The sequence below is a fragment of the Lathamus discolor genome, chromosome 11 (assembly GCF_037157495.1).
Source record: "Lathamus discolor isolate bLatDis1 chromosome 11, bLatDis1.hap1, whole genome shotgun sequence".
Lineage (NCBI taxonomy): Eukaryota > Metazoa > Chordata > Aves > Psittaciformes > Psittacidae > Lathamus > Lathamus discolor.
Window position 1 is genome coordinate 8,218,135 of NC_088894.1, and position 18,651 is coordinate 8,236,785.

Genomic DNA, 18,651 nt, shown 5'->3' on the forward strand with positions numbered 1-18,651 from the left:
AATACCACCATTATTCATTTGTTTTTAAGCTGTTTGGCTGTGTATAAATCTTGAGTTTAACTTTCCTCTGAAATAACAAATGCAAATCACTTTTGTTTTGTTTTAATTAGGAGTGCACAGTTTTACACCTCATCGTGGGACTCTGACAGATAGGGCTTGAAAAAACAATAATCCAGGAATTCATCAAGCAGTGCAGAATTGATGGGAGGAGGGAGTACTTCCCCTGGCCTCTGCCAGGGCCGAGCTGGGTGCCTGCTTGTGCCACTGCTGGTCAGCATGATTATTATCTATGATGTACAAGGTAAGCAAACTGAGTCGCTGAGTTAAGATCAGAATACAGGAGTTTTGGCTTTCTGCTGTATCTGCAGTCTCCTAGACTACGCTAGGCTATATACTGCTTTCTATAATTACGTATACAAATAATATTAGACTTCGGCACAAATCAAAATCACCTCTGGGCTGGGTCTGGATGTGAATTTTACAGCTCGTGTTTATTCCTGTACCAAACTGAAAGAAACCCCTGTGCCTGATGATGTCTGAGGCTGGACAAAGGTCCAGGTGGTAAAATTATTGTGCTGTGATGCCAAACTTCTCCAAAACGGGCCAAGTTCCCTTTCCAGAGGTTTCTCAGAGCCCAACTTTTGCAGAAGTTAGCTTTTGATGTCACAGTGACAAGTACTGTATAAAACCAGAGAAAGTCAGAAAGCAACACAGGATTTTAGGGCACTGCTAAACCTCACAATTCAAATAGTTTATGCATCTGGCAGAAGTAATCATATGGTGTGCAGAGGGCAGGCTGGAATGTTGGCCAGCATTAATGCTATTTTTAGGCATATTAAGGCCCAATCGTTTGCCACCAAAATTAGTGGGAGACTCGTCCTGAGTGCCCCATCGTGCTCGGAGATCAAAAGCGGCTTCAGAAAGGTCCACCCTTTCTCCCTCCCCCCAAGTCGTAATTAGGTCTCTCTCTTTCTCTGTCCTCCAGTTGCGGTTGTTCCCAAATTTGCTGACCTCATGTAATTCCTAATTTGACAAGCTGGCTTTTTCTCCCTCTTTTTTTTTTTTTTTTAGCTATTTTTGTCATAACAAGTTCAAAACAGAACAGCCTGTCTTTAGAAGCCTCCATTCACAGGAATGTTGGGACATTTCACGCAACAAAACACCGCCACAGAGGAAACCCAGCTTTGTCTCCATGAAAATAAATGCTTGCAAAGGCAGCAAAACAACAGGAGGGGAAGCTGCTTTCTTTTTGTTCCAAACAATTTTGCCAAGAGCACACACAGGAAAAAAAAAGAAGAAGAAAGAAAGCAAAAAAAGCACCTTGGGGAAACAAAAGATGAACTTGCTAATAAGAGATAAGTTATTGGCCTTGCATTTCAGAGGAAAACAAAGATTCTTGGATGCCTTTATTTATGTAGCTCAAATATTTCCTCCTAAACTCTGTGCTGTGTAAGAGTCAAACATTCAGTGTCAGGAATTACTAGAATGCTGATGTGTTGGTTTGGAGTTTTTTAAGTGGAAAGTGTTGTTTGTTTTGGAATTTGTTTTGCAATGATTTATTTTGTTCAAAAATAAATCACTAGAACTATGCTTTTGCTTTGGCTTTACTGATATCCTCGTTTTCCTATTAACATTCATCCTTCTTCCTAAGTTAGTTGCTTGGTGACTGGTATTACTCGCCATGTAGCTCAGAGTTTAACAGCATTTTTACTACCACCCTATTACAGAAACAGAATCAGTCAGAAAATCTCTGGAATTTTTCTTGTTATTTTTTTCCACTACATCAAAATTAATCCAAATGCTTGACCCAGCCACCAGCTTCAAGGCAGGAGACCCAGCCCTGCTTGGGCAAGGGCTGCTAGTGAAATGTTCTGGTTTTGTTGCTGAAACTTACCGGGACAAAAATGCAAGTCATATTCAGACAAAGACCTGGATGACTAAAAGAAACTGCATCCATCTTGCTGTCCTCTACCAACATGGTTATGTCACCGATGAGTCAGTAACTAGAACAGTCCTATTAACAAAAGTCAGCAGTTGTAGCAGCAAAAACTTATATAGTAACAACTCAGCCTTGCTTCAACTTATAATAGCTCAGTGGGAAGGAGAATCACAGTGCAAGACCAGTGCAGAGAGCCTTTACTCCAGTGCAGTTACCCATGGGAGCTTATAGCACAAGAGGCAAATCAAACCCATAGGCTGATATGCTTCTGCTCTTACAAAAGCTGAACGTGAGGCAGACCTGATCCCATCAAAGTCAATATATATGTTAATTAAAAACGAAACAAAAAGGAGGATCTTTAGGATATACGTAGATTCTGGGAAGTAAAGTTTGAACCTAGAAGGATTTATGCAGCCAGTAGTTTTATTACCAGCTCTTTAGCTTCTGCATCTAGTGTCCCTGTTATTCTTTCAGGAGCGAACCAGCTATTACACCAAGAAATGCATCACTTTGGATTGTTTTCGTGCCTGGGAGAGTGGACCACAGGACTTGTATTTATTGGAGCTGTACTGCTAAAGAGTGTGATGGCATGATAGGAACCCAACGTAAATCTGAAACCACAACATTTCCCTTTAACAAGTAGTGGAAGATGTGCTGGATTGCTCCAAAGTTTCCATGGGAATTTTATTGGAACTAGGTAGCATGATTCATATGAAGAAAAATCTAGTTTCCTCTCATTCAGTGTATCTTTCCATGTAGAATAGATCTAGCTTAATGCTGGCAAGCAGGAGCATTTGGACCTTGTAATTGCTTATGTTCTGGCTCTATTTTTTCCCCTTATCCACTTGTACAGAAGATAAGAACAATAAACAGAAAATGGACCACAGGAGAGGAACACTGATTTCATCTTGCCACTTAAGTAATACCAATCTGCTCTGATTTAATGATCAGGGAATAAATGACAACTGGTTGCATCTTTGCAGCACTGCAAACCCAAATAAGTTTTGTATTGTGTTCTGACTTTGAAATCGTGCCCAGTTTCTGTTCAGATTCTTCTAGTGAAATGAACAGATTTCTGTATTATTTCCAATCTGCTTAGGTTTTTCTGTGGAAGTGTTTTTTAGTTGAGATGTAAGCACGCTATATTTTATATTTTACAGTTTGTGAGTCTGCAAATTGCAAATAATGCAACCCGTTGGTGTCATAAAGCCACAAAATACACAACTAAATCCTCTGAAATAAAACTTCATAACACTACAGTATTATTATGCTGTAACAGCGGGCTTCTGCCAGTTTTCCTTCTGACATTGTTCCAGAACCTGCTGAAACTCATAAATCAAAGGCCATAATAGCTCCGAAACTCACTGAAACTGCAAGGTTTTTTGTTTGTTTGCCTTTTTTTTCTCCCTGCTCCTGAGGAAAACTTTTAATTAATGTTTTTAACAAATAGGTGAATGGCTTAATGGCTGATCCATTGTTTTTCAGTTACAGAATTGGACCTACTTGTAGCAATACAGTTTATATTCACAGGCCAGAATTACAGTTTTGTCCTCTTGGAACATATCTAAAGCCTGAGTCTAGTTTATAACAAACAGCTAAATCAGGAACATTATGACCTTCTGAATGCAATGTAACATGCATCTGTTTGACTGGGATGACTTTTAATTGGTCCTCCTGAATCAGCAAGGATATGCTCAAGGCTATTCCAAGTTTCCAACTATCCCCTCTGGATCTGCACTTAGCACACACCCAAAGATGCTGCAGTTTCTCACGTGGATGTGCTGCACCTAATCCAGTTCTAGCACGGAGACCATTCCGTGGTCATTCTCTAAAATAGAAGCAGATGAAAACGATGGACAGCTTGAACTTGGGTGGCTGTAGATGATGTGGACATCCTTGAAGCTCAAGGCATGGGAAGGAAATGATGCAGGCTGTGGGTGAAGTGGGCGTTCTTGTGCCTCCTTAATCAGGCTTCTAGAAAAAGCATTATCACATCCTTCAGATCAGGAGTTCTGAGGGTAAAAATAGACACAAAATCCCAAATGATGGTTGCACACCAGATAAAGTTGTATAAAGGGAGGTGATATTGCTCTGATGGCCATACAGTCTACCTATACAAAGCCAGTGTCCTACTCTAATGGCAAAACTGCAACAAAGAGGGTGCTACAGGTTGGCACATGTTAGAACTGAGCTCAGATGTGAGACAGTTGTGGATATATATTACAGCTAGTCCAAGTAAACAGCGAAGCTAAGGTGGTATAAAACAGAGAATTTACCAGTCTGCATGTTGGAACACTATGGACAATTATTTAGGAGATTTCACATCACAACTCCCTGCTGCAGAGCAGAAAATATCCTTAAGTATGAACATAAATTCGTATTAAACTCTTTGTTTCTTGGCAAAATATTAATCTGGAGTGTTCCTGCAGTGTTTTGATGTGCTAGTTGAATGTGATTTACTAAAGTGTTCTGGAAAACTCACATCAAAAAAAGAAGATTTTTGCCAAATGATCGCAATCTGCAGCATTTGATATTTAAAATAAAGTTAGCAGTTATTTTGCTAAATCACCACCATTTCATTTAAACCGCTGTGGCAGTGACTTTGGTAAGCCTTATGCTTCAGGAGCCAGGTGATCACTTGAGACTTTCAGTTTCCCTGTATAATATAAAGCAAATCTAGCCCTCATAGCAAGACAGCTGGAAAATAGGAACCACATAGGTTCGAGATAAAAAGAAACAATAAAAAGATCAAAAAATTGTAATTTTAAGCATAATTTGTCACAATTCTGCAGGGTCTGGAATGCAAATTTTGAATTCTTCAGTTTGCAGTACTGAAACCAAGGCACATAAAACCTTTTCTGTTTGTTGAATCGGGGCCTCATCCAGAGCCCATTAAAATCCAAAGGGACAGATTCCATGGACTTTTCTAGACTTCAGGGGAAAATTAAACCCCCAAGTACATACAAAAGCTTCAGGCCTCTGGGAGAGGTCCTGTCTCCATCCAAACACCCTTTGGCTTTGGCACAGACAGGGTACTTCTACCTGATCTGCTAGTGCTATGCTGAAAAGGAATGGGTTTTCTGAGTTGGGGTTAAAGTGCACAGATCTCTCTGACACAAATACTGATGCACGCAGCTTTAGAAACTTTGAACTTCTTCTCCAAACATTTGTTCCCTGACTCAATCACACACATGTTCTCAGAAAGCAAAAGAGATACAAGTAGAGCCAGAGGGAATGTGTTCAAAAATTTCATCAAATATTAACAGAACGTATTTATTTATTTGCAGTTCCTGTCTGTCTCAAGCATTAGCAGCAATAATCAAGAGAAATTTCAAGCACAGCCAGCTCCTGATATCATATCTACTTATCATAGTGTTTATTTTTTCCCATCCTTTCCAGCTTAATCACTCTGGTATACAGATTTAAAATGGACTTTAAATTATGCTTTGCCAACAAAGTAACTATTTAAGGCAGTTCTGTTACCTGAGCTTCATTTTGTTGTATAACAACCACCCTGTATAACCTTGTGTAACAAGCAGTTCTCTCAGCAGTTCTAGCACGCTCTTTTCATAGTTGGATGTTCTGCATACTCCCAGCATTTTTAATATGTTTTTAAGTATGAAGACTTTTGCTTTTTTTTTAATCTTCCTGCCATGTTTGGTGCATAATCGCCTGCAAAACACAGCTTTGTATTGATTGGTCATATTCCTGCTTGCAAACTTATTGTTTAGCCACATCTGTTATTTTCCATATTGGTCATTAATCCCCCATAATTAACTCATGGGAGGCCTGATTTTCTCAGACTTCAGGACTTAACAGAGGCTGTTTCCCCTCTTACCAGAGGTGCTCAGCACCATCCAAGTCCACATCCTAAGAGGGGTATGCTGAGTTGAAGGATGTCTTATTAGTTATGAAACGCTGTAATTGGGTTTATTGGAACTGATCCTAAAATTGTATATAATCAGATGTGATTAATCTTTTGATGCACCCATGTGTGCAGTATCTGAAGACTAATGATAACCTAGTCAATGTTATTACAAATCAAAAGGTATTGATCATTTTAAAGAGACTTCCTTCTCCTCAAGCTGTGCAAATGAGTCTTTTTCATATAAAATAGATCAGACTTTTATGGACCCAAACATGGTCTCACCTAACAGATGCATCTGCACATGAAAATAGGTGTTTTGTCTAAGCAGTACTTGCTGTGGCTTTGTGAGTAGGATTTTCCACTGAGTGCTGCCCTAAAGAATTCCATCTGGGTTGATCTTCTTGGGAATCATTCTTTCCTCACACTAAACCCCAGAGGAGTCCTTGGATCTCAAACCCCACGAAACTCAAGACATGTGAGGATGCTCAGGAGCCCTTAATTGTCTCCCGAACCCTCCAAGATCACCTTGTAAGTAATTATGTCTTGTTCAGGTCAGCCCAAATTGTTGATTTCCTTATTGCTGACCAGCTACCATGGCTTGCCACTATAATGCAGGTCTGTGCTGTGCACAACAAACATTGTTCTGATTGTACCAAAGAAGGATACAATTATAACACTGCACACATCACACAGTAGTAGTCTTTATATCAGTACAGCACCTGACCTTGACAGAGACTGACTCTATATCTTTGCAAAGGCAATTGGTCAGACTTGCTATATAGTGTCAGGTTCTGATATTTAATTAGAATTATTAATGTGGTTAGATTAAGAATAATGGAGGAAATACTCTGCAGGCATAAATATTCATGGCTTGACTGAGTACCAACAAGTTATACTTGTTTACACCAGCCCGGGGAATTAAACAGTTCAATGTAATAAAATATTTCCTACGAAACAGCTTGATGTGAGTACTGTACCACACAGCAGAAACCAGGAAGAAAGCACGTACAGCAAAACCTCCAACAGATTCTAGTGCGACCTCCATCAGGAATGAAGTCAGTCCTTTCCTCCACTGCCAGGAAAGTCTGCTTTTTGGTAAAACTTGTGTTTCAACAAGCTAGACCAGGCGTTTTAAGCAGAAAGAAATCTCTTTTGTGAATCCCCTTTTCAGTGTTGGGTGAGGAAGCAAATTCCCAAATGGACATGGACTTTGACAATTATGAGTCAAACAAGAGCCAGATGTTTTTACCCTGAGAGTAAGAAGCTAATAATGACAGTAAAAGGAAGAATAGAGCCAGGAGGGTCACCTGGGCGTAGAGTGGACCAAGAAATGGCACATCCATCTTGCATCCCCTGTGACTCCTCTGTCTCCAGTGCACCTCTGCCCCCATGCTTTATCACAGGCCAGATCACAAAGACTGACTGTGTCTATTATTTTAATCCACAAACATTCTCCTGACCACAGGCATATATGCAAATGGGCTTTCGTTTGGATGCAATACCTGCTTTCATTTTGGAAAGTTAGGAAATGATCCAGTGTGCTGCAACGACCGGAGCTGGAGCAGGAGGTGACTCCTGTTTCCCAGAGCGATCAGCCAACCATGCATCATGGAGACAGGCACTACTTCCAGATGTAAGACTGCCAGGTATTCAAATGTGGCTTTCTGCAGTGCTGACTGGGAGATACCAGCCAATTTATTCATGAGAATCTAGACTTTTGCTAAAGACTGTGTTCTGACTAATGATAGCATGGGCTTACTGTAATGATTAAGGCTCGAGTTTTCTCACATCTGTGAGGAATGCTTAGACATTCAAGTTTAAAAATAAAAATATCACTCTGGGCAGTATTTTAACATTTTTTTTTTTGAGGGAGTGTGGGATGATGGGTGGGTGGATTAGATAGTAATCAGTTGAATAAACTCAGCTGAGCTTTGAAAGTTAAACTTCAAGCTACACAGGAAGATTTGCATGGTGGGACATAAAAAAAAAAAAGAGTTTAACTGTGCCTGGCATGATCTGTTTTTATTAAGGTGCACTAATACAAATGCACTTTTATGCAGTCATTTTCATGAGATATCCAAGTGCTTTAAAAACATATAAATGACTTAATAATATGCTTGAGAATTCAACAAGTATAATTGATAGACAGGAAACTAAGGCACAGAAGGGTTTGGTAAAGCAGGATTATACATGAGCAAATGCCACTTTTGGGAATTAAGTTAATGAAATTTGTCGTATTGGTTACTGCCAAAGGAGGAGGAAGCATATCCTTCCTAATGTAAGTGTCATTACAGAACATAAACACACACTAACAAAGCACAATATTTTGATGCAATAAGGCATATTTCCCTTTGTTACTCATTTTGCATACGAGTATGCACTGTGTTTGTGCCTTCAGATGCTTATGCTATATTTAGCAGACTCTTTTCTGCCTCTTTCCACACATAAAGATTCAAAGAAATATCTTTCTATAGCATGCAAAGAAGTAACTAATGATACGCTATCGAGGAAGAAGTATTCTCCTAGAGGAGACAGTTTCCTTTCAGAGACACTAAAACAAAACCTCTATTGAATTCTTGCTCATAGCTTTGTATCATTCGCTTTTTTTATCACGCTTAAAATTGCACACGCTGACATGAGATTGTACAACGTGCTGTAGTATTTCCACATTCAGTCGGACATTTATTCCTGAAAACTGGGAAGATGTAATTTCTAACCTAAGTGTTTAGAACACAGTTTAGTAGGTCTTTTCTTAGTAGGATTTTCTTTGTTATAAAGGTTTTTGGTCTTGGAACTCTACGCATGCTGCAGTTCATTTCACCACATGCATATGAATTTATTACTGAGGATGCGTCCCTGCCACTGACGCATAATCAGGCTGCTTAAATGTTCTAGTGGAAACAAAATATTCCAGGAATCTTAAACATTTGGTAGAAAGATAGGGTAAAAGAGCTTTTCTAATTCCAGTGAAAGAGCGTGGTACACTAAGCATTTCCAGTCAAATAAAAACTATGTTTATGCTGAGTGCAAACTATGCATTTCCCTTAATAGCACAGCCTTTCCTAAGCCCTGTGGAAAGCCAGGTAATCTTTTAAGTTTGCCAGATGTGGCAGGTCCTTACTAAACATTGCATTGCACTGTTACAAGCCCTTACTTGTGTTAACTTGTTGTGTTTGAACGCAAATTTGCAAGCAAGTGGAACTTGTATCCCTATCTGTCAATAATTCCTCATCACACTCAACAAAAAGCCACTGCTTTCCTTTTTCCCCGCCCCCTGAATGCAAAACTGCAGTAAATCAGTCAACAGCACTGTTTAGCATATAAAGCAGAAAACTTCAAAGCAAAGCAGCCTTTTCTCTCCACCTATGAAATTCCAGACCATGCTCCTAAATTCAGGGAAATCGACTCGTCCTTTCTACTCACAATTCAGAAAGCCTTGGTAATGCATATTAAAGGGCTGCTGTCAGCTTACATTGTTTAAAAATGGACTGATTAAAAAAACATTTGGGTAAAGCACCCTTTATATACTGTGCGAGAAACACACTCATCTGGTAGCGCTGCTCTCTCACAGCCCACAGAGGACTGAATTATACCAGCCGACAGCCCGCTCCGAATCGCAAATGTAGTTTTATTGTGTGACTTTATGAATTCCATGTCAGGTTTTTTTTCCTCTTTTGCTGGGACTTTTGTTCAGGTTTACCCCAAGGAAACATGCCCATGTGTGCTCGGTCCCACTTTACTTCTTTCCACGTACCTGCCTATCACCAGATCTTCAGCTTTGTAGCTATTGAATGACCCATACAATCATCTTTCTTTCAAAGTGCAGGGGAAGGGTTGCTCTTGTTCTCACATTACATTATGTTCATATTTACCTGGTATAACATAATGTTCTGTTAAAATTCTCTTTCTGTCCAAGAAAAAAAGCCCAGACAAAACCACACCAAACAAAACCCCAAACTTGCCGAGGTTAAATGATACTTCTGTATCTGTGCATTCAATATAGAGGGTTACGCTGTATGTTGTCTTATGCAGTGGCATTGGAAAGACATTTCTACCCACCTCCTCCCCCTGCCATGACCAGACTGCACCACTAATGTTATATAGATGAAAATGTCTATAAGATTGTGTTGTAACCAAGATCACCCAAATTACCCTTTAAAGTAAATTTCCTCCCTGAAGCAAACATACCACCAAGCTATGCCCTGAGATTCCCTTGCAATGTTGCTAACCATTCCTGTGTATAAGTAGGACCCAGCCCATGCTGAATTAGAAGATGGCTATTTTCTGCAGCTGAAATTAATTTCTTTACATGGAGTCAGCATGAGGTCTATGCACTATTCAATAACTGCTGAACCCTGATGATGTTAAATTTCTTCAATCTTATTTTAACCAGTTAATTAACATGAACGATTTCCCTCCCGCTTCGTTGTGTATTTAAGAGGTGCAGGAAGCAAAGGTATCAAGAATTCCTGCAGTTACACCACAGGCTTCTGCTAGTGAACCGCTTAAATCTGGGCTTTATGTCTACATTACATTAACAAACCTCTCATTTGGATACACTGCCCTTTCCCAGGATCTCCTGTGCAGCTTGCCGTATGCCTGATCCACATTCACTGAAATCAAAAGAAAAACTCCCATTGGCCTCAATGATTTTGTTTTGAGGCTGTGCCCTGTGTAAACTGAGAGATGCTGAAAAAATGGAATGATCATTACACTGGAGACCTAAAAGGAATATGTTGCAGTACATCTTCCGACAAAAACATTTTCTTTTATTAAATACAATAGCCTCAAAAATCAGGGGTTTAACAGGGACTGTGCTCTTTCACTGCATGCCTAATAAACTCAGCATGGGTCAACCTTCACACACACTTATTCATAGCAAAGAGTACAGTGTTAATCATGATTATCAGTGTAAACAATTCCTACCTGCTACTCAGAGGCTACACAAAATAGCTTTCAGAACAGGATCTGAATTAGCTGGACCATGAAAGCCATAAGTATGCTTTCAGAAGTATTACAGTTGAACAACATAGCTTTGTTTGTGCATTTGGTTGTGAAAGCAAGCTTCAGAAAGTGTAAATGATGCTGGGTTTACAAAACTGAAGACATTTAACCCAAATGTGCAGTCTGATGTAGCAGTTAGACCAGTCTAACAGACTGCTCTTTCTCATGCCACTTAGCCACTAGTCTAGCTTAAGTGTAATGTTAAATTGCACTTTACTTGCTGCATATTTTAGTCTATGCAAGACAATGGGAAATCAAGATAACTGATAACAGGTAGCTATATCAGCACTGCTTCAAGCTCAGGCTGTACAAGTGCCTGGAGTCCATGTTTCAGAATTCTCAGATCTTTACAGTTATCAGTGCCTAAATTAGCTAATTTAAGTGAGGGTTAGATATGTCAACACAGCCTGCAATCATGCCTTCAACTGCAGTATAGACATAGGCTGTGGGCTGATGTTCAAGGCAGATATAGCTGTAGCAGTATAAGAAGTTACTGCCTCCGGCTTATTCTCACTGCCCACTGTACAAATTTCCCCCCTCCCACCAAGGCTGAGGAGAAAGGGTGAAGGTACCTCAGCAGCATCAGCTCTGAGGGGGGTGGTTTTGACAGGACATTATTGCCCCACAGCTGGAAGGATGTATGTCCATGCTTAGCATGTCCAGGTGGAGATAGGGCAGGGTCTTATCTCAGATGACCGCTTAAGGTGGGCTTAAGCTAAGCCACTGAAAGGATGTGGAAGATGCATATATTCCAGTATAGTAATTTCAGCTGCAGAAGCATATTCTTAAATGGTTGCAGCAATCTACATTAGATGTTGCCTAGCCATTGTGGTAATATCAACAGAAACTGAGGGAATACTGTTTATTGGGATTTGCAGGAATTACATTACACAAAATAAATCAAAGCAGTCCATTTTCAAACTGCACCAGACCAAATAACAAGTCCAAAGGTTCAGAATCCTATCTCTGATGAAACCAAGCTGTCTAGTGATTCACTTTTCTGTCATTCTGCACAATACCACTACTGGTACATTGTCGGTGTGGAGGAAGACACAAACTGCTCTATGAGTCATTGTGTCTGTGCGTACAGCTCTTGTGTGTCTGTCTGTGTCTGTGACAGTATGTGGAATACAGAGTTACTGACAAAGACATCTTAACCAAAGCACTTATTTTAACTACACTACATCCTGCTGCTTACCAGGTTGTATCACTTCATCATAAAACCAAAATCTGTTTGTAATGAAAGAGTTGCTCTCTATCCATTGATCTTCTTCCTCAGCTAATTCTGCTTATGCTTCGAAAGAACTCTGAATTATTTTTTCTTTCACCGTATTAAACAGGTACATGAAGATTTCATTCTCTTTCCCATTATCTTAAGTTGATAGGTTTGTGGGTTTTATGTAAGTTATAAATGTTTGCATTAGCAGATGGTGATGTTTTATCCTTCATCATACGTCCTTAAATAGATTAAGTCCATGTTGTCAAACCCAGGGGAATTAAAGAAAAAGTCAGACACACAGGAAACCTTATGGCCCGTGACAAATCAATACCTTTCTTAATCTCCATGAACATTGGGATTTCTACTCTAAGAAGCTAATAGTGAGAATTCCTAGTATCTCTTCTTATTTTGATACTGAGTTATAAATACAGGGTCTTGATTAACTCTCATTTTTGTGGTTCATCCTTTTTAGGAAGAAATTGGATATGAAGCGGTTACTGTCCACTAAACTAACTGGATGCTACCATTCTACACATGTCCTAATACTGACTTGACATGTGGGTCCAGCCCCACTTCTGAGCAACGTTCCATCCCAGAGAAATCCAAATCAGAGGTTCAACACTTGCTGCTCCTCTGTCCTGGGAAGGAGCCACAACGTTGTCAGTTGTTCTGTAAGCAGTACCTGCTCACTAAGCAGTATGTGCTCACCAAGCATCGTCTGGGACAGAAATTCTAGCCCACTCCTTGGCCAGCTCACCAAGTTCCCACGTGCAAGTACTTTGTCACCAGTATCTCACTGCCTTTTGAGCTGGACTGAGACATCCACAGCTTGCACAAGCTTGTGCTTTCCCCCCCCCATGTCAACATCAAATTGAAACATTTACTCTGCACTGTGGTTAATTGCAGTGGCCACTATTAACTGTTACCATCTGGATTAAACACAGAAGCCAAATCTGCATTAATAACTCTTTCCACCTGGGATAACCCGTCTGCATTACCCGAGCAGGCAGTTTCAGTAGCATCAGTTCTGTTTTGCTCCAGCCATGGGGCCACACACTTCTGCTCTTTTAAACATCAAGAAGGCGGCAGTTCACAAAGCTGGTGCCAAATGAAATAAAGCAAGCCTTCCCCATGAGTGCAAACCAAAGGTAGGAAATGACAAAAATAGGAGAGATATCCAAAGTTTATTTTAACTTTTACGAGGTTTGGACTTCTTTTCTCCCCAGGGTTAGGTGTTCACGGGATTTAGAAAAGCTGAATATCATTGCTCAGTACTTTAAAGAGAGATAAAACTGTGCCTAAGGACAGTTAAATCAAAGACAGATTCCCGTTCTCCTCACCTAATCCTTCTCAGGAGCAGGAGAGAAAAATGCGATGGTGGGTGGGCATTAGAGACCAAACCAGAAACATATTTTCCTACTTTGCCAGATAAAGGCCAAAAAGTTCTGACTGAGCAGCTCCGTGCATTGCAAGATCCTCAAACACTTCCTCACCCACCAGCCAAGAAAGTCCCAACAATTTCAACCTGCGGAGTTCCATCAGGTTAACAAAGCCTGGCAAACCCAGCCCTCCCAGGTGAAAGTACAGGTGAAAAAACGCAGACCTTCCCTCATCTTAGAAGTAAAGGCTTTTCCTCACCTCAGAAGTCAACACTTACTGGTCATTCAAAACCCTGGATGGTAATATACACTTTCATTTAATAATCAGGTAAAAATAGCCCAAATCAATCTGTTCATCCCAAAACAGCAAAAACGGAGCAGCCAAAACTGAGATGCAGTTTTGAAATACTTGATGTTTGTAGGGCCATACAGACACCTCTTATGAAGCCGAGTTCTGATCCAAGTTCTCATCTCAAGAAACCTGACCCACATGGTTAATTGTCACCCATCATCCTTCGGGCATTAAGGAGGAAGCAGCAGGGCGAATCCATGCTCATTTAGCTGTGAAGCCACGAGCATCCGAAGGGGAAATGGATGCTCACAGGGAGGTGCAAGTGCCTCGGTCGTCCTGCTCAAACTCACATGGAGCTGTGAATTACATCCCTGCATCTTGGGGAAGCTGGAGCTACAAAAGACATGAATTTTCAGTTCAATGTGTACTTCTCACACTGGCCGTCATCGGTGACACACAAAATCTACCAGCTCATTTCTTAGACTTCTTTCCCCCCCCACCCTTAAGCAAGGGAACTTTGAAGTAATTTGCTCACGGGCAGTGTGATCTTTAAAGCTTGCTCTGAACTCTGCTCATTCAAGTCTCATGCCTCTGTGAACACTTTAAATACAGCACATAGGTCTTTCTCTCCCCTCCCCAAAGTGACAAACAGTAATGATGGCTTGTGAAATCCAATTTTGCATTTTACTTCAAAGTATTTTATTTCATAAGCTCCTGAAGCTTTTTTGTATTGATCCCAGTTAAGGTCATCTATCTGCCAGGTTCTACTAGTCTTTTCCTCACTGCTGACTGTGGCGTGTCTGCCACTGAAGAAAATATGAAACCTGACAAATAGAGCCAGAGAATTTCTGAAGCAGCCTGTATGGCTTTCTGCATCCTTGCAGAAAAACACATACATCCAGGCTTATGTAGTTATATATTTTGTGTATATAGAGACAGTTAAAATGCACCTAGTATAGGCAGGATAGAAATGAGTCTACACTTTAATATTAGTTTCTTACGAAGCCAGTGTATATACATTTTATAGATGACCCAGTTTAGACATAGGAAAATATAAACAGCTATCAAACAAACAAAAGCCCCACCTATGTGAGTTCAAGCAAGAACAATTTAAAGTCATCCGAGACATGCACTGCCCCAAAACCTGCCAGCATATATATGAAAAAATCTTTATATAAATTATTCCTATGGTCACAAGAGCTAGTGAAGACCATACCAAATTGTTCTGACTTCCCAACAAATCAGAATAAAATGCCTTTTGAACTAGATGGCAGTCCATTGAATTGGAATTATACATTAGGGCTACATTTACCATGTTTGGCAAAGATTCAGACACTCTAAAGTCACCTTCAGAAATTGGGCATGACCTCCGTCTTCAAGAGTAAAGGGTGCAGCAGTTTGGGCTGCTTCTTTTGCTTTGTTCTCATGTGTCTGGAGAATTCCAAAAGGAAACTGCAAAGGCAGCAGCACTTCCACCATGCTGATTTGCTGATGTCCTATTGCTGATAGGAAATTAGCTTGTTGTAAAACAGCCACAGATGGGCCTCCAAGCCAAGGGTTGTTGGGCAGGCAGCTCCACTGCGAGGGGGCTGAGGTGCAAAGAATCAAACCCGATTCTTCCTAAAACTAGGATCTGAGCTCTGGGGTGTTGGTTCAGGACCTTGTTCTGGTGACTGTATGGTCACACCATTCATTGCCTGTTAGAGCTCTATCTCTTTTTGCCTTTCTAGTGGGAACACAGGAAGTGGGAAAGATGAGCAGCAGAATTCATGCACACAAAAGAGTGTATTTCAGCCCTCACCCTTGCTGGCTTCTCAGCTTTCTATAACACTACCGCCAAGTTGGTTTTACAGCCATTGAAATGGCATGAGCAAACCACCATGGTTCAGACCAATGATCTGATTTTCAGTTTGCCTAGACACAATGCATATTCCAACCATTTCAACTGCCTGGTGCAAATCACATTACTGGGCACATTCATGAACTCAGGGCTTTCTCTAATGCTGGCAGTAGCTGAGCTTATGCAGGGGTTTTGTAGTTGGGGGCCTGAAAGAAAGAAGTTCATCCTAAACATGATGAGTCTTGGTCTAATTGCTATATTGTGGCTGAAAAGCTCATAAGGAAGAGACTGCTATTATCCCAAGAGAGAAGCCAGGTAATTAGAGAATGAGGTGCAGCAGGTAGAAGAAAATGTTAACGGTCTTTGTAAGCTCATTGTGGGAAGCTCACATATGGGAGACAATTGGACACAGGCAAGAAAGAAGTTTTAGTTTCTGCATGAAAATAGATTAATGCCAAAGAATAACATGAGATTAGGTGCTCGCTTTTTATTGGGGAGCTCTTTGAGTTCTGGCTTTAGTACTATAACACCTTCTAAATATCTTGTTTTCAACTCAGCCTGTGTGGGGTATAGCAAATGTAAATAAAACTACCTCAGAAATGAAAGAGTCTTTATTTATGTAGTATTTGTAGCTGTTTAAAATACTTTTTATGTCTGTGTTTATTTCATTCCAACTTGACATGGCAATTACTAAGAGTAGCATTTAAATTACTAAAGCATTTGCAAAAGAGACTGCATACATCTCCATTTCTTTAGGCAAAACAACACCACAATAGTCATGAATGTTGGAACACCTAAACTTGAACTTCTATCCTAAAATATCCAATTATTTTTCCACTAATTTGTAAGAAGATTTTCTAAAGAAAAGTCCTTCGCGAAAGGTTCCAGATAACAAAAAAGCCCCATAGCTCTGTCAGATTATTGTGTTTGCTGCAGCTTGTTACACCAAGCACACTCTCAGACAGGTTATGCAGCTCTAAGGGCTCCCATATTGAAATGTTCTCTGCCTGTAGTTGATATTTCTCTGCTCTTACAGTGTTGTAATGCTGCATTCTTTCGAGATCACTCAGAGTTGAATTATACAGTCTATCACTTTAGCAAAAGAATAGCCTAATTAAAAAGTAAAAGGTGTTTTCTGCCATTTCATCCCAGATGAACAACTGAAGGGGAAGGATGCAAAGTTCAGAACAGTACAACAATGTAATGCAAAAAAAAAACCCATAACTAAAAAGTCCAGCTTACCCCTGTACATCGTATTTCACAAAGGAAAATAATGCATTGTCTTTCCAAAGACAGTGGCCCTGACTGTACATCTCTTGTTCAACAGGAAGAATAGCAATCCCGAAGTTATTCTAAATGTTTCACATGCCTATCGATTCCTTCAAGTTACAAGAGCAAAACAAAGACAGAGAATCACACTCTGACCCCTTTACAAACATCAAAGTGCCACACTATCCGTCCCGAATCTTCCTTACAATCCAACCTTTGGCGATTATGTTACAGTGCAACTGATTATGAATAATCTGTCCTGAAACTACAAATTATTTATTGATTTTTCTCTAATATTACCAAGTTCTAAAGAATAATTACTGGTGTAATAGTTAGCCAAGTTGTTATGAGAATTGTAAGCCCTTTTGGTTAATGCATGGCATATGTCTGAGGCATTCAGCTAATTCACATATCTGTCTGCACTATTAATAGAGAAGGTTACATGCCAATTATCCAGGGTTCAATCAGCCTGTTAGGATACAATAGCTGCAGTGTTCACACACTTGATGTGCCACATTCCTCACAGACATTATAAGCAGCTGGTCCAGATAAGACCACTGGGGCTTTAATATTTAGGAATCACTCCTTCATCCAACCTGGATTGCGATTTTTTCATTGTTACATTAACTGTAGTTCTTTTGTTACCACTAATCTCTTTTTTTTTTTTTTTTACATTATTTTTAGATTCAGCAGTACCAAAGTCAACTGACATTTCCCTCCTAACAGGAGGGAAAAACAGACCGTTGTAAATGGCTGTAGCAAACCCTTAGACACAATAGATTCAGGAGTTCTCCAAATTCCACCAAACTAAGAGCATTCTTCTGTCGTGAGGAGGCATGTCAATACCTCCCCTTATCACCCAAATCTGCAAAACGCAGCACATTGAAAAGACCGTTCCATACTAAATGCTTTAATCTCGTTTAATTGTTTTGCCTGCTTTACTTAAAACCCAAAATAAAATAAATAGATAAAAAGCCAACCTAAAGCATGAATTTAGGTTGTTATTTGTTCTGCATGGTTATTTTGCTATTCCGTTAGGGGGGATAACAACTTCGGAAGAAGTATTCTTATTTAGTTTAGCGAAAGGTAAGAAACAGCATGCAAACAACCAATTTAGAATGCCATGTTAGTGAAGCCACTGTGAGCTCGATTGGGGATTTCACCACATGAAAACCAGACATTCATCTGTTCCCATGGAGATATTCCTTCTCCCAGTCAATCAGGGAGCTGTTCAGGTCAAACAATAGGCAGTGGCTCCTTTTCTCATCTTACAAATAGATACCCCCTCCCTCCTCCTCCTCCTATTTACGGGTATTCTTGATAACATTTAAACACCTACAAAACAAGCAATTATATTTTCAAATTCTTAGGAAAAAGTGTTTGCTGAGATTTTTTTCAAGCTTACAGAAAAATGAATGCGAGCTTGAATTAAATCAAACGAGGCCATCCTGGACCCTCAGACCCTCACCTTACAATGCAGCCTGAACTTTTTTCCCCACAAGATTTGCAATATTTATGTGAAGATAAAATTATCTTCACAGGATTTGAGCACCATTTTTGCCAGGCCACCTGCAAAGCGTGTGAAACAGTCTGAGATTTACACGTAACTTTTTAATTGTCAGAGCAGAGCTAAAAGAAAGGCAACACAGAATAATGCTGGGGGAAACGTGGAGCATGGTTACACACACACTACGTGGAAATCAATTGTACAACATGGAACAGGAGATGGAATGATGTTTTCAACAACGCTGCTCAGGTACTCAGGGCAGGCCAGGGGACACCAGCAGAGCAACTGGGATGCTTCATTACAAACCTAGAATTTGCCCATTAGCTTCCACAAA

General features: G+C 40.1%; 1 long non-coding RNA gene across 1 annotated transcript; it reads left to right on the forward strand.

Moving 5' to 3' along the window:
- Positions 1-235: 235 nt before the first annotated feature.
- Positions 236-13,343, forward strand: LOC136020536 (uncharacterized). Its single transcript, XR_010615389.1, has 3 exons — positions 236-301; positions 2,414-2,544; positions 12,503-13,343. It is a non-coding gene; the product is annotated as an uncharacterized LOC136020536 (long non-coding RNA).
- The last annotated feature ends 5,308 nt before the right edge of the window (positions 13,344-18,651 follow it).